The sequence below is a fragment of the Pseudopodoces humilis genome, chromosome 8 (assembly GCF_049639895.1).
Source record: "Pseudopodoces humilis isolate 2021_Gansu_Grassland_sample_001 chromosome 8, ASM4963989v1, whole genome shotgun sequence".
NCBI classification, from domain to species: domain Eukaryota; kingdom Metazoa; phylum Chordata; class Aves; order Passeriformes; family Paridae; genus Pseudopodoces; species Pseudopodoces humilis.
The window spans coordinates 10,620,034-10,635,539 of NC_142207.1; the positions used below are offsets into that span (position 1 = coordinate 10,620,034).

The window sequence follows — 15,506 nt, forward strand, 5'->3', positions numbered from 1 at the left end:
GGGATTTGAGAACTGCTGCATTTGCTGATTGCTGGGAAACTGAACGCTAAATACTTGAACACCTATGCAAAGATCTTGCCTTGCTTCCTCTTGCTGTTCAGAGGAAGAATTAGGGGTGGAACACAGGTGACAATCTGGATTAAAATGAATCTCATAAAATATGTCTGGCTCTGTCAAAAGATGTGATTATTCAGATCTAGCTTTCAAACATAAGAGCTGAGAGAACCTAAATTCTAATACTGTTATTCAGGCTCATCAACTGATCACCTCTGAGTAAGTCCAAGTGGTTGTAAGGCAGGGCATGCAGTGAGGTAGAGTATGGTGTTTCAGTGCCAACCACTGAACCTCATGAACCCTCAGCACCATCATTTGTAGCAGTGTGGCACCAATCACAGAAGTTTGTTTCAAATCATGCAGCGGAAAATTATTGGTACTTAGGCTGGATAATCTTTTCCCTTGTTATGTCAGGAGCAAATGACAGTTTGAAGTGAGTACTGCTGCTTCAGCTCAGCGTCTGATGCATTTGCTTACCTGATGCAGTGTTCTTAGGCAGTGATTAATGACAGCTCTTGAGTCAGAGCCTGTAACTGTGATAAGCATTAACAGGTAAACCTAACAAACAATAAAGGAAAAAGCTCCTGAGGGAGGCAAAGATATTGACCGGCATCTCAGTCTAACTGTTTATGTATTGGTCCCAATCAGACTGTTCAGAAGTCACTACATTTCAACCAAAGCATCTTAAGGGTCCAAATATATTTATTCATTAGAATAAATGTTCATAGTGAAATCTGACCCCTGCAGACACTGGTGGCTAACTTTGATTTAATCAGACCCAGGCTGACAACTCATATTGGAATGCTACTTTTCTTCTGCGGCCAAATCAAAAGTGCCAGCAGTATAGTTCTAAGTAGAAATAAGGAGGTGCGGAAATGCCTGCAATGTTAACAAAGATGGTGGAAGCTCCCTGTTTTATACTCAGGGATATGCAAGTAAAAATATCTCAGATCATTATGCATTTAAGCACATGCCTATCTTTAAGCAAGTGCTTGAATATAACTGTCCTTCCCTAAACTTTAATGGGACTTTGGGCCTCAGTTCAAGGATAAATCTGTATTTGTAGTCCTTGTACACCTGAGATCAGCTTGCATATGATTTTTTTGCTTTGCTGGATCAGGGTTTATAACTGTAAGCTGATTTCTATCCTAATCTGTTTAAATATTTCAAACACATACACAAAAATAAACCAAATCTTCTGCCAATATTCCACCTCTCTGGTCTCATAACATTCAGGAAACAAACCACTGATCTTTCCAATGATCTGACTTACAAATCTAGTTTTAGAAGGCACCAGCAGCTAATCACTCTGCAGCTGGAATACCTACATTACTGCATCTCTGTTGCATATGACTAGCTTGGAAAATGAAGTTAAACTTGTACAATAGAAGTAATTTAATACATGATTTAGAACTTTAACCATCTTACTACAAATTCATTTGCATGCCTACAACCCTTTACTTGTATGAGTAACCCTATGTGTTTTGATGAGGAAGGAATATTATGAGCCTGTTGATTGTAGAAATGACTGTGATAGATCCGTGATAATATTTACATGAAATGTAGCAGTTCCACTCATTGTTCAGGGGAGAACAGTTTCTCTTTTGTCTTCCTTCATTATCACTGTTGAATCTCACATTTTTGAAGAAAAGGAAAGCAGAGTCAAGGTTTGTATATTTCATCATGTTACAATAATCTGAATATAATATATAGGCAATCTAATAATTGATTGCACTTAGCCTGATTATATACCGTATTAGAACTGAGATTTAGATAGGATACTGCTAAGTGTAATAAGCCATTTCTGTTTACCCTTGACAAGACTTGAGCACCTTTTATGGCTGGTGGAAGGGATACTTAGTATCTTATGGAACTGGATTTTGTGAGATAAATTCATAGAAAACTTTAGGTTGGAAGGCACATCTGGTGTTCTGTATTCCAAGCTTCTGCTCAAAGCAGGACTAGCTTCAAAATCAGATCAAATTGCTCCAAGCCTTGAGAAGTTTTGAAAGTCTCCAAGGGTGATGACTGAACAGCCCCTTTGGGCCTGTTTCAGTGATGCTCTAGTCCCACTGAGATGATTTTTTTTTCCCTTCCCAATTAGTATTTCCCTTGTTGCAGCTTGTGACTGTTGCCTTTTGTTCTTTTGCACTGCACCTCTGAGAAATGTCTGTCTTCTCCAATGCATTAAGGTAGTGGAAGCCTGTAGCGATATCCTGTCTTGGCCTTCTTGTCTCCAGCCTAAGGAAGGCAGTGGTACCTGCCTCTCTTTGTACCTCAGGCACTGTGGTTCCCTTATTGCCTCAGCAGCCCTTCCCTGGAGTCTCTCCAGGCTGTGAGCAGCTGTTGTTGTGTGAGCCCCAAACTCCAGCTGTGGGGCTGTTTGCTCAGCCCTCAGCCTGGCCTGGCACACGGGGCACAACTTCATTTGGCTTTGCTGAACCTCATGAGGTTCCTGCTAGCTTGCTCCTCTGGTTTGTTGAGGTCCTTTCGAATGGAAACCCTGCTCTCTCCAGTGTTCCACTCCTCCAGTTTGGGTGTCACTTGATGAGGTTGTGTTGTGTCTCAGCATCCAGGGCCATATGGCATAGCAGCAGGGTAACATATTGACTTAGTCAGCGAGTGATAATTTTCAGCTTATCTGGCAGGAATAGAATTCTTGATAATTGTTGACCAGAATTCATGGAATATTTTTGGCCACTAGACTAGACTGAGTATACAATATACTTTGCAGTATATGTTACACTAATTTAAATATCCAAATATGTTTTAATCTAGTAAAGGTATTTCTGATGAACAACTTTGCATGGAAAAGAAATGGAAAACAGATAATCAGTACTCCATCCTTACACACACATAAAGGAAGTGGTTGGGATTATCTGAGTAGAGTAACAGTGCACTGATTAATACCTAGGACTCAATACCTGACTTAATACCTGACCCTGCCTGTTCCAACCACCCTGATCTATGTGGCTGCACCATGTACCTTCAGAAGGCACTGTGAAGCTCTTGCTTGCTATTGCATTGTGGCTTATAATTGAGATGCCACCACTATATGTTGTGATGGCCAAGCTGAAGGAAGGATGTGACATTTTTGAGAAGAAGTTACAGTGTTTTTAATTATTGAAAATAATTAAAACAGTGTTTTTAATTATTGAAAATACAAAAAATTCAATGCACTAACCACTGTGTTGCAATCATTTTCCTTTATTGACACTCCTGGTGAAGGGAAGCAGGCACTCTCCGTTAGGAAGTGCAGCCTAATGTGACAGTGTGCTTGGCTTTCTGTTCCTGCAAGGTTTGCAGTATGACACAATCTCTTAGCTGAGGTACTGCAAGAAAAAAAGTGTGTACATCTCTTCCAACTTTTTTCTCTAACAAAAACAGGCTAGACACTGTAGAAATGTAGAATGTAAATGTAGAATCATCCAGCCCAGCCTCAGTGAAAAGGGCAGAGAGGGCTCTCTGTGGGAGACCTCCAACTCTTCCCTAATGCAGGGACTTCCCTTGCATTGCCAAGTCACAAAGGGGGACACTGCAGCTCAAGAGGGAACATGGCTAAAATATGCTACATTTCACTAAAGCAGCAGAAAGAGCTTTTTGTGACATTTCAGGTTTGTTGGGAAATGTCTCAACCTGTGAAATTGCAGCTAACCTGACTATGAATTTGGAACCACATTGTCCCAAAAATCATTGATCTGTCTGCATCAGCTCCAATGGGCCTCTTTCTTATGAGATGAAAGATTTGGTGACTTCGTCACAATCATTGTAGGTGAAGCTACAATACGGTTTCTGCACTAAGCCCCTACTTTCAGTGCTCGTCTGAAAACCTGCAAAATGGAGGGCTGAAATCTAAACTAGTTTCCCTCTGCCAAAGGATAAAAATATATGTTTGAAAGCACTTTATATTTCTATTAAAAAGAATAAAGAAGTTTTATTTTGAAAATATTTTTTCTCTTGACATTTTAGTTTAATCAGCCTTGTAGCCAAAATGAGTGAGATTTGAAAGTTGATTTGTTTTGATTTGAATTATAAGCATCTGAATATCACAGGCTGAGTAGGTACAGTATGTTTTTTAGTTAAGTTCATTAAAAACATGCAAGTATGGGAGGCCACTGTATTAAATGAGAGCTCTGAATTTCTTAAATCCTCCAAATGGCTTTCCAGGTCATGAGTTTCTAATACTACAACAGAACTACAATCTGCAGAACAGATACTCAGTTTTATCAGCATGTTCACATTCCCACTACACTGAGAATTGAATTTTCCAAACCAGACACTACAAGCTGCATTATCAAGACATTGGTCATCATGTAAGCAAATGGAGGAAGAAATAGGAATACTTTCAAAACCTACTCACATTTAGACTCAGACTTTTCAGTTTGCTGGACATAACAGTTTGTTGTATAAGAGGGTCCCTGTAAAGCTCTTTAATTTAGCTTTTTAAAGGAAAATCAAAATAGGACAAGGTACGGTGAAGCCTGTAATGTAACTTGCAGTGTTAAGCTCATCTTTCAGCTGAATTGCCTAAGGTGGCATATGAAGTCAGCAGATAAGCTGTTAACAGTCCTGAATTCAGTTTCCATTAAAACGTGTTTTTTTTCTAGAGAGTGTTTAGTGACATGTCTGATGTATTAAACATGTCTTTAAATAAAGGTTAAGGCTAATTGTAAAGGTACCTCTACTTCCCAGGAAAAAAAATAAAAATACCACTTGTATTTATCAAGGAAGTTTTCAGTCCCTCAGAGAATATGTGTCTAGGAGCACCATAAAGGTGTTCAGTGTTAGATTTTACACTTCTAGTCTCAAGGCAAAAGTAATATACAATAAATACAGTCACTAGGCTCAGAGCTTGAGTTAGAGGAGGGGGGAAACAAGTTTTGATGTAGTGTTAAACATCCTAATGGTGTTGTTAAAAGACTAATTTTTCACTTCTCTTTTTATTTGCCAACAAATAGGTGACTGCTAGGTGCTGTATATCTTACCTCAGTTGGATGCTTACTGGGCAGCAAGAAGTGTCTCAGTTTAACATTCCCTTCCTTCTAGTGTATCATTGTGTTAACACAACTTTTATGTTTCACAAGTCTTTGCAAAGAGGGAACTTTCTACTTTTGTGAGACTCAATGGGAATACTCAGGCCTGCCTTTATGAAGTGTGCTTAATGACATTTGCTGACTTTGTCATGTTGAATGACACATGAAGATTGGCCCCTGGCTTCAGAGGGGGAGACAACTGTATAGCACTTGGTTGTAGGCTTCAGATGCAATTCTCTGAAAATAAAGCAGCTGTCTCAATTTAAGCTCATTTCAGTTTTTTCCAAAGAAGTTAAATACCATCACTCTGGTGACAGTGTCAAGTCATCCCTATATATTATTCTATTTGTTCCATCACAGTGTCTTTTCTCCAGGGAGCTCATTTGTATTCTCTTGCATTAAGGTCATCTGACTTTAAGTTAGTGTCATGGATTTAAATTCTACTTATCTTTAGTAGAAATTAAAATGTTACTGTTACCAAAAGACTGAGCCCGGAAACCACAACTGTGGCTATTTAGCAATCTATTTTAAATTCATGAAAAAAGCCATATACCTAAATATTTAATGGCTAATTGCCATTTGGCTTCAGATCTAGATCTCAGTATTCAAGATAATGCTTACTTTTGCTATTGCTGCATGCCATTGCTTCTGAGTATTTGCTGATACTGTGTTTAGAAATGTATTTTTTCTCTTTTGAGGAAGCTGCAGTAGGAGGGCATTTGGGCTCCACTCGGGGTCAGGCATTTGAATCAGAATAGAGATAATTTGCTGCATATATTTTGACTGAGTTTTTTTTGTTTGGTTGTTTTTTTTTTTCATGGCAACTCTGTTTCTTCCCTTGCATTGCTATGGGGAAATAAAAACTTGTAGTAGGCCAGTGCAGTGATTGCCTGAACATATGTGTCCAGTTCTAAATTCTAGCATAGTTTAAAATTTTTGCCACTGATATATGCACAGTCAGTCTGTGTGAAATGGACTGGGTATCTACAGCAGAAATAATTTTCTAATGAGACTGCTCCTAGCGTGGCGTCACGGTCCAGACATCAGCTGTGGGTCGGTGTTGTTTCCTAGCCTCCAATGAGGCCAGGGTTGATATTCCTCTACATCACCCTCTAAAACATCTACCAGGAAAGCTTATCTGGATGCCCAAAACAGCTTAAGCTCAAGCAGGTCTGTGCAGTCAGTTCAGCCATAAACAGACCCGTGTGCAAATGCAGGCTAACAGACTGCTCTGGTTAGGCTGCAAAAATACCATTCTGTCTGCAGTCTTTGGATGATCCGTCTCACAAAACTGACCCGACTCAAAAGACCTGGGCTTGGTCTCTTCTTTCCCCAGAGTTCTACACTTGCAGGTCCTCGTCTCCACAAGAGCCCAGCTGTACATGTTATCCTGCCTCCTTCTGCCCTGTAGCCCAAAGCGCTCACATCCGAGTGCTGTTTCTCTTCCCTGCTGCGTGTTTCCGCTCTCTTGAACTCTCCCCCGTCCCTTTCCGCGCTCTGCACCGCTGAATTTGAAGGCAGCAAAGGCGTCCTCACTTCCCTGCAAGCAGTGGGAGCCCCTTTTCCCTTAAGTGATCCCGGAACGCCTGTGCCAGACGCGCCGCTGCCCTGGGGGCCAGGCAGGCTGCTCACACAAGCGCTACGGAGCCCACACGGGGTGCAGGTCCCCGTCTCACGGGGTGCAGGTCCCCGTCTCACGGGGTGCGGGCTCCCGGCGCACGGGGCTCACGCCGTGCCCAGCGGTCCGGAGGCTCCGCGCCGGGAGCGGCTTGAGCGGGGACGGCGCTCCGGGAGGCACCAGCAGCCCCTAGTGGTGACAGCCGCGCCGGGCGCCCGCTCCGCCTCAGCCACAGCCGGCCGCTTCTCTTCCTCCTGGGGAAAGGGCGTTTCTCCAGCGGCGGTGGCTCTGGACAGAGTTACAGTTCAACACCTCTGCGAGCAACTGTGCTGAGTCTTGCCATGACCTCGGCCTCCGCCAAGCCCGGAATAGGAAGCCGGTACATCCTCTCCTTTGGAGACTGGAAACAAATTGTTTGATACAGATCACTTCACATGCAATACCCTGACTTTTCCCATGACATTTCTCTCTTCTTCATAGAATTGTAATTGTACCACTTTGCGTCACAGGCCCTTTTCTAAAAGGATTTGAGTAGTTTCCCTGTCTGTCCAGTGATTTCCCAGATACCATGTTGTGTAAAGGCATTAAGGTGTCAGGACCTGACTGTCCATGGAAACATTACAAAACTTTTATTTATGTGCACATTTTATTAGTTAGTCTTTAAGCAATGCATACACACACACAGGACCAACAGAACTACTCCCAGCCTTGTGGGGAAAACAGCAAAACAGTGTCAGGGAAATGCTAGAAGATTTTAGGACAAACAATCTTTTCTTTAATAGAAAAGTACTATCCATTATATCTTTAAATGCTGACAGATATTTATGTGGTCCTAAGCTATGTATTGTTCAATGCTCAGTGCCACATCTGGAAGTCTTAGGAGGAGGAAAGGTTGAGCTGTCTTCTGGAAATTACATGTGTAGTTGTGGCATTTGGTGAGGTGATCTGTTCCTGAGGCTTAGATAACCAATTGACTCGCTCTACAGTAAAACTGAAAAAGAAGACAAATAGTGTCCCAGCACAGAACCCAACCTTCACTGTGTTCTGCTCTACCCAGGCTGCTGTACATCATTATTTAAAATTCAATTCACTACATTGAAAGATATCATCCAGTATATTAAAGAAATGGAGGAACAGTTACTTATTATTCACATGTAAATTAAGACAATATTATAAGAAGATACTATTACCAAAAAAAGTTTCAGCTAGAGAGGTAGGTTTTTTTCAGTTTTAGGAAAGATGAGGAAGAAAAAAGAGGCACAAATGAATGTGAATATGAATGGGGCAGTTTGCTCAGCACTTTCCAGACTGTGCCTGACTCAAGTCTTCTTCCAGAGTCTGAGTTTTGAACAGAATACATAGCTAAATTGCAATTGTTTTGTATCCTTCACCTGTCCTGTGCTTTCTAGTCTTTTTTAAAACTCTAGTGTGAGTTTTAAAATGAAAAGCAGATAAAAAAATATTATGCATATAAATAATATATTGATTGCTTCACTCAAGGTATCAAAAATGCATTACTGCATGAGCAGATGTAATGGTACAGTTCCTTGATTAAGGAAGAACTGAGAAATTACCAACAGGCAAACAACTACATGTTGTATAATGATCATCGCAGCGGATCTATGCAGTTACTTCTCTGAGATGCGAATTGGGAGCACACCCACTGCCACCACAATTGGCTGTCATAGCACTGATGAGCCATCATACAATTACACTGTTTTTATATAGCTATAACATACTGTCAACATGAATGACAGGATCAGTTTACAGAAGGAGAAAAACCCAGCCTCATTATGTATGCATACATACATATGCAATGGCACCAGTGCAGGCCATTCTGTCTGGGGATTCAGCTGATAAATAACTGAAGCTCTTATCTGCCGATTTTTAAATGCCACCAGCCCAGCCCAGATGTGTTTTTATCCTTTGACTGCCGGGCTGCTTGTCCATCAGCAGTGTCCATCCTATGGCTTTATGCGGTTGCCGCTAAAGGCGTTCAGGCGCTGTGCATCACCGCGGGGACAGCGCCGCACACCAGCCTTCCCAAAACCACGTTCGATGCAGACGCCCCCGGCCTCGCAGCGATTCCCCTTCGGGCAGCCCCCGGGCAGCGGTGGGGCCGCGGAGGGACAGTGCTGCTTCTCCCGAGCGCTCAGCAATCGCGTACGCTCCTCGTCGCGGATTTTCCGCCGCTGTCTGCCCTTTGGCGTGAGAAAACTGCCGCTTCCCTCCCCGGGTTTATCTCGACCCCGTTAGCCTCCGGCAAACAGGGGACGTCGCGACGGGGAGACGCGGCCACAGCCCCAGGCCCGAGTGAGGAGCTCAGTCACGGGCAGTTGACCGCGCTCCACTGCGGGCTCGGTGCAAGCCCCGGCCGGGCGGCGTGTCCGGGCGGTCTCTGCCGCGGGGGCTGCAGGGGAGCCCGGAGCCCCGCGGCGCCACTCTGAGCCCCAGCGCAGCCGCTTCCCCTCGCCCCTCTCCCATCACAGCCACAGCATCGCAGCCAGCCCTGCCCCTTCCAGCAGGGAGGGAAGAGGTTGGATTTAAACACAAACATCGCTCCGCCGCTCGGTGGATTATTTTCGCTCTTGTCTGGTGCCTCACCTCCACCCTCAGCCCTCCCCACACCGGCAGCACTTGAACCTGCCCGCCTGAAAAGCGTGCCATCCCCCATCCCCGACCGCCTCCTCTCGGAGCCAGCCCCGCTGGCCCCCATCCGCAGGGTCCGGCCGGGGAGCGCCGCTGCGCTCCGCGGGACCCCCCACCGTCCCGGGGAAGCCGGCTGCGACCAGCGGGGAGGGCGGCGAGGGCGATTCGCTTGCTAGAGAAATGCCCTGTTGAACTTTGAATATATTAGTTGACATCAGTGCGAGTTGGGGCTGCCAGCCCCTAGCTCCCTCCTCCTTCTTCCCTACCTCCTCCTCCTCCGCCTCCTTCTCCTCCTCCCCTCGGTCTCCGATGGAAAGAGTTGAAGCCGTGCTGATAGGAGCCGCCTGGAAGAGACAGCGGAGCGCCCGGGAGGACTTCGGTCCCAACTCCGGCCGTACCGCGGGGACGCTGCCCGCCGCCGCTCGTATGGCCCGAGGCGGCACTCCCTGAGCGCCGGGCTGGGAGGAGCCGCAGCTCCACTCCCTGCTCGCCCAGAGTCGAGCCCAGCCCCGCCGAGCCGAGCCCAGCCGCGCCGCGGCTGCCCCCGCTCCTGCGGCAGCCGGAGCGCGATGTGCCGGTGAGCCCCGCACCGGGAGCCCGGCGGCCATCCCGTAAGCTCAACGCGGCGGCGGCCCGGGGGACGGGCGGCGGGACGGCCCGGGGGGCGCGCAAACTTCCCAACTTGGCGGGGTCGGGGTGAGCGGGCGGCGCTGGGAAGGGGATCCGGGGAGGTGCGAACCCCCGGGCTGCTGCGCGTCTCCGCCGCCCCCGGCGCAGAGCCCGGTGATGGGGGCCGGAGGCAACCTGCGGGGCCTGGGGGTGTGTTTGTGCCCGGCGCTCGGCGCGCCGTCCCTCTGCCTGCCGGGGAGCCACAGGGGTTTTTTTTTTCGGTCTCTGTGTTCGCAGTCCGGCAGCGCTGGAGAGCACGCTAGCTCGGAGGTGGCAGTGGAGGTGTTTTTTCTTTCTCCTCTCCCCGCCACCTTCCCAGCTCTTCCTAAACCCGCTGAAGGGGGCTGTGGCGGGAGCGAAGGGGTGCAGTGGGTGGGAAGCCGGATAGCCTAGGCGAAGGGATATTAATGATTTTTGTTTTTCAGATGGTAATTTGTCTTTGTGGTAGGGGTGGCCCATTAAATTTCAGCTCACGTCCTGATGGAGATCAAAAGCGAAGGGGAGAGGGAGAGGGAAGCAGAGAGTCTTGTGCTGCTTCTTAGCTCCGCGCATTGTTAGAAACTTACGGGGAGTGTATGGGGGGGTAGGATTTCCAGAAACAACCTTTGTCGATCCAGCTGCAGTATCCACACCAAAGTTGGAGAGCTGTATTTTCCAGCACTACCATCTGCTCCTGGTGTTGCCCAGGAGCACGCTTGCTGTTACGCCTCAGAGGAAACAAACAAAAGGTGTGCTTGCCAAGTCGGTCCTGAACCTGTCTCTTCATGGGCTTTTAGGTGGAGCATTAAGTATCGAGGAGTATCTATATCCTAAGGGTTCACTGTCCTCTGTTGGCTTAGTTTAGACTCTTGGATAATTTCCTGTTCTTAAAAAAGGTCTCCAAACATGGTAGATGCCAGGTCCTGTTTAGTTGCTGATTTTTTTTTTTTTTTCTGAATTTATTTATCTAATTTTGGTTGGGGTTTACATTTATTTTGTTTCCCCTTCTTTTTTTTTTTCTTCTAACTATTTATGTATGGATGTATCAGTTAGGAACCATAGTAAAGTTTCTATTTTTGTTGTGTGAGTGTTCCCTCTCATTACAGAAAATACTTCTTTTCCTAAATTATAGTCTGAGCTGCAAGAGGTTTGATGTCTTTGCTCTGGATGGGTTCAGTGGTAGGCTAAGACCCCAGGCTGACTGCACTGTGAACAAAATAGAAACCAGCTAAGCTAGAAGTTATAATGGGCTTTGATTCTTGCTGCTGCTTGAGATCAGTAGAGATCCCAGGTGAGCGAATGCAAGGAGGAGTGAGGGTAGCTGGAACAAACTACTCATACAGAAAAGTACTGTTGTGATTATACATCTGATTTGTAAGCACCCAAGATAGAAAACTGGTCACAACTACAGGCAAAGTGGCAGTGGTTAAGAAAAATTCAGTTGATATTTAACTAGATTTTTAACAGAGATTTAATTTTTAAACAGACACTTGAATCATCCATAGCTACCATTTTTTCTCCTTTTGCACTAAAACTTTTCTGATTGGATTGGATGATAAGTAGACTTGGCACTACGCAATACTAGGGAATCTCTGTGTTTTATGTTATGCTTCTTGCATTTTCAGTGTAGTCTAGGCAAGTTGTTCTGTTTTTCTTTCTATCTTGTTTTCTCTCATTAAAGAGGCCAAGTTTTTGTCCTCCCCTGCCAGGGACATGCTAATCCTGAAGACTGGGGGAGAGAGAGATCCCACCCTTCAGAATATAGATATTTGCTTTGTTCATCCCCCAGCCTGTTAGGCTGATGGAATTGGCAGTGGCTGCCCTCCGTGACCTCCCTCCCTTCCTGCAAAAAGCTGGGGCAACCAGGGAGGAGAAAATGTGCAAACTCCAGCAAGTGAAAAAGCACAACACCAGAGGACAAAAGGCTTAAACAGAGAGATGCGGGGGATGAGGTTCTGCATAGAAAATTACTTTCAGCAAACTGGCCTTGATCAGTTCGCATTGACTGGAAACGATGGCATGGGGATGGGTTCAGTAGGAATGTGGGTAGCCCAAGAGAAGCCTGATACAAGTGGTGCCATGGAATTTTAGCTCCTCTGCAGTAAGATGAAAAAAGTTCCCAGACAAAATGGCTTTGGCCGTCCACTGTGATTGCCCTTTATTCTTCAGGCCGGCGGCTGACCCAGCCTATAAACTCTTTTCTTCTTACCTTGTAGTCAGTTGTAAAAGTGATGCTTGACTTGGGCTGAGACATGATAGGGACCTGTTAGAGGGAAAGTTCCTGGGGAGCAGGCTCAGTCTGTGATATTAAACATGGCTCAAACAATAGATTTCTATTTTAGTCAGGACGAATAATCATGCGAACAGACATACTAGGGTTAAATAAGACCATCTGCACGAATATATCTTCCCGAAAACAAAATAGATGCCGGGCAAAGTTTCAGTGTGCAGCCGGGGCTGTTGCCTTTTTGTTCGGCAAAAGGGGGCAGTATCCAACAGTGCCAGGGAGCGATCTGCCGCTGCCGTCTCTCTGCCTCGAGTGCTGGCTGGTGCATGCTCTATCAACTGGGATCTGGGAATTTAGGGTGTTATCCCGTAGCCCATATTCAGGTGATTCCTTGTAAAGACATCAGAGAGGTTAATTGACTGTCTAAAAGATACAAGATGAAAGCTCTAATTGTTTTACTTTGTGGTTGCATCAGTTCCATGTGCTGGTGAACGATTGGAAATTAAGGACAATGCTGTATGATTACAAAACTAGTTTTGTTCACAGTTAGTAGGCTGACAGAAGTAACCTTACCCTGTTTTTACTGTACTGGTTTTGGGGAAAGCGTGGTGAAGCCCTAGCTTTGGAGCGCTGTTGGGTATAAGTGCCCTGCAAGGAATTGTCATCACTGTTTTCTGTAGTAAGAAAACCAAACAATTTATTCTCTAAATTTAACTTTCTTTGAGAACTTGTTTGTTTCCAGCCTAGAGAAAAATATTGATCCATCTCATAAAATATTGGTTTTAGAATGCATTTAAAAGCCTTTTCACCTTTCATTTATCTACATGCCTGGATTATTAGATTAGCATTTCTTAGTTCATTTTTTACTGGGAGCCATGGGCAGTTTTACTGAGGGCCTGTCACTGGAAAGCCATGCACTGAACTCCAGCTTTGTCATGTCTCCTAAGTGTTGCTCACTGCCTTCATGACAAGAGCTGCAGCAGCAAGGGCATTCTGGCCCCAAGAGAAGGGATGTGCTGAGGAGTAAGGAGTTAGTAATTTCATTGTAATGTGAAGATGTTCCACTGCTGGGGTAGTGCTGAGATTCAGAGATTAGGTGTAGTCCAGTGTGAAGTCTTCAACTGGATTTGCCTTGCTGTAGATCATGCCCACGAGATCATTTCTGGTATAAAACTGAAAAAGGGAAATTTAATTACCTGCAGAAAGTGGTGGAGACAATTCAGAATGCTTCTCTAGGGGTAAAATTCATCAGTGTTCATTGTGTAGTGGCCGTTTAAGTACCAAATCACACTGAAATCACAAAGTCAGTCTTAAGTGTTAGACTTACCTTTTACAGATTGAATACTGTGAAGGTGAACTGCCACAATTTTGGGTTGGATCCTTGTGATTTAGTCCAGGAGACAAACCGTGGTGTATTGCACTATCCCTGCTGTGCCTTGAAATGGGCTGTGTCAGAGTGTTGTTGCTTCTGAGGATCAAGTCAACAGCTTTTGTTATTGTTATTACTTAAGGAAACAAAAATCAACTCACTGAAGGCCCTACGTCAGATAGTTTTATTGTAGGGATTGTTTCTTTTGCTTTTAGGCTGCTGACTTGTCCAGTGTGCCCAGTATCAGGACTCATCCCATCTCTGTCCATGGTGGCAATTTTCATTAGTTTCAGTGGGAGCTGAGTGTGAGACTTTGACAGCTCTTTGAGCCTGCAACTTGTGTGGACAGTGCTTTGCTTGCTGGAGATTATTCTTCAAGCACAGTTAACCTCAGTATTTATTTCCCCACTGTTCTCATTGTTGTCCAAAAAAAATTTACTGCATGACAGCCGTTATTTCTTACCCCAGGCTCAAACCATGTGAGTAAAGTGCAGCAGAGCTCTGACAGCACAACTGTGACTTTCAGCACACAGGGTCTCCTTGACTACAGCGCCACGACTCCCAAAGTTACCTCTGCTTCAGAACTCATATAAAGCACAATTTTTTAAAGTCCACAAAAATCACTCAAGGTGATTTTCTGAAGATGAGTATATGAGTAGTAATAGTCCAGAAGTAATACTGTTATCAAAAATGTATCTATAAACCAAGTGGGTTGGTTTTGTTTCCAAATGGAATAACTCGGGAAGGAAATTTGCATGTGAAGGATGTTACCAAGTTACAAAGTATGACTCTGAACTGGTGGCAGGGCTATTCATGTGCTCATAATTAAACACGTACCAAAGCACAATGATGGTTAAGGACTGCTGTGTCTTTATTTACTTTTTAGTCATCTCTAAATGAGACAATAAGTAAACATGCTGATTACTAGTTTTAATCCCCAATTAAATTGTGAACACCTTGAGAGTTTATAAATCATATATGTAATTTCATTGGTGTTCAGAAAGGGGTCATTTGTGGAGAGAGCACAGACTATTTTCTTCCCAGAAGCTGCTGTGAAGAAGCTTGATCTTACAAGGTGCTGCATGTTCTTCATTGTTGTTAACGTGTCCCCAGGAAACAGCACCCGGCACAACCAGACCCTGATAAACACGAACTGTAGCAGTGTCTGACTTCTGTGGCTTTGTTGAGCAGGCAAAATGCGTATGGGCTTGTTAGTCTAGATAACATACTCCCCATTAGGCTGTTGCTGCAAGTTAAATAAATTGCAGAGTGCCAGTTTCAAAGGTTTGACTTCATCCATGATGCAGCAACACGAGACCAGCCGGGACATAGCCACCTGCAGAGAATGACAGTCATCAGTTTTATTTCTGCCAGATATTGTGCTGCACTCAAAAGCCTCATCATAACTTCAGACGCACGAGGCAAACCCATTCCTTATCTGGGAATATCACATGAGGATCTGGTGATGCTGAATGGATCCTCCAGTAGCCTTGAAGCCTCTGTGCTATGGAGGACATACCCTAATGCCAGATAGTCTCAGATGTTAAGCAGAGGTGCCATCTGCAATCCTGCAGATCAGCTCAGCTAAGTCCTGCGTAGATGAGCTATAAGCCATTTGCAGTTTAAGGGTTTGTGGCTTTGGAAGTTTGTGTATTTTGCAGATTGTTTGTGCCATAGTCTTCAAAAACTGTTAGCTTTTAAGACAACCACATGGCTTTAACAAAATATATTTGCTGGCACCTGGAACAGGTGGATCTGGAATCAATTTATGCAGCGTAATTTTTTCCACACCCCTTTTGGAATAATTTTATACCCTGGAGCCACCTAAGGTGCTTATTATGTAGCCAATAGGGAACAGCTTCTGTCTGACTACATAAGACTTTACACATCTTTTATAGCTAATGCCTA

At 44.8% G+C, this 15,506-nt stretch overlaps 1 protein-coding gene across 3 annotated transcripts in view; it reads left to right on the forward strand.

Annotated features, from left to right (window-relative positions):
- The first annotated feature begins 9,832 nt into the window (after positions 1–9,832).
- Positions 9,833–15,506, forward strand: part of SEMA5B (semaphorin 5B) — a 264,661-nt gene continuing 258,987 nt past the window's right edge. For all 3 annotated transcript variants that reach the window (XM_005519650.3, XM_088058505.1, XM_088058507.1), the window contains exon 1: positions 9,833–9,965. The gene's annotated coding sequence lies outside the window, so the exon portion shown is untranslated. The remainder of the gene's footprint in view (positions 9,966–15,506) is intronic.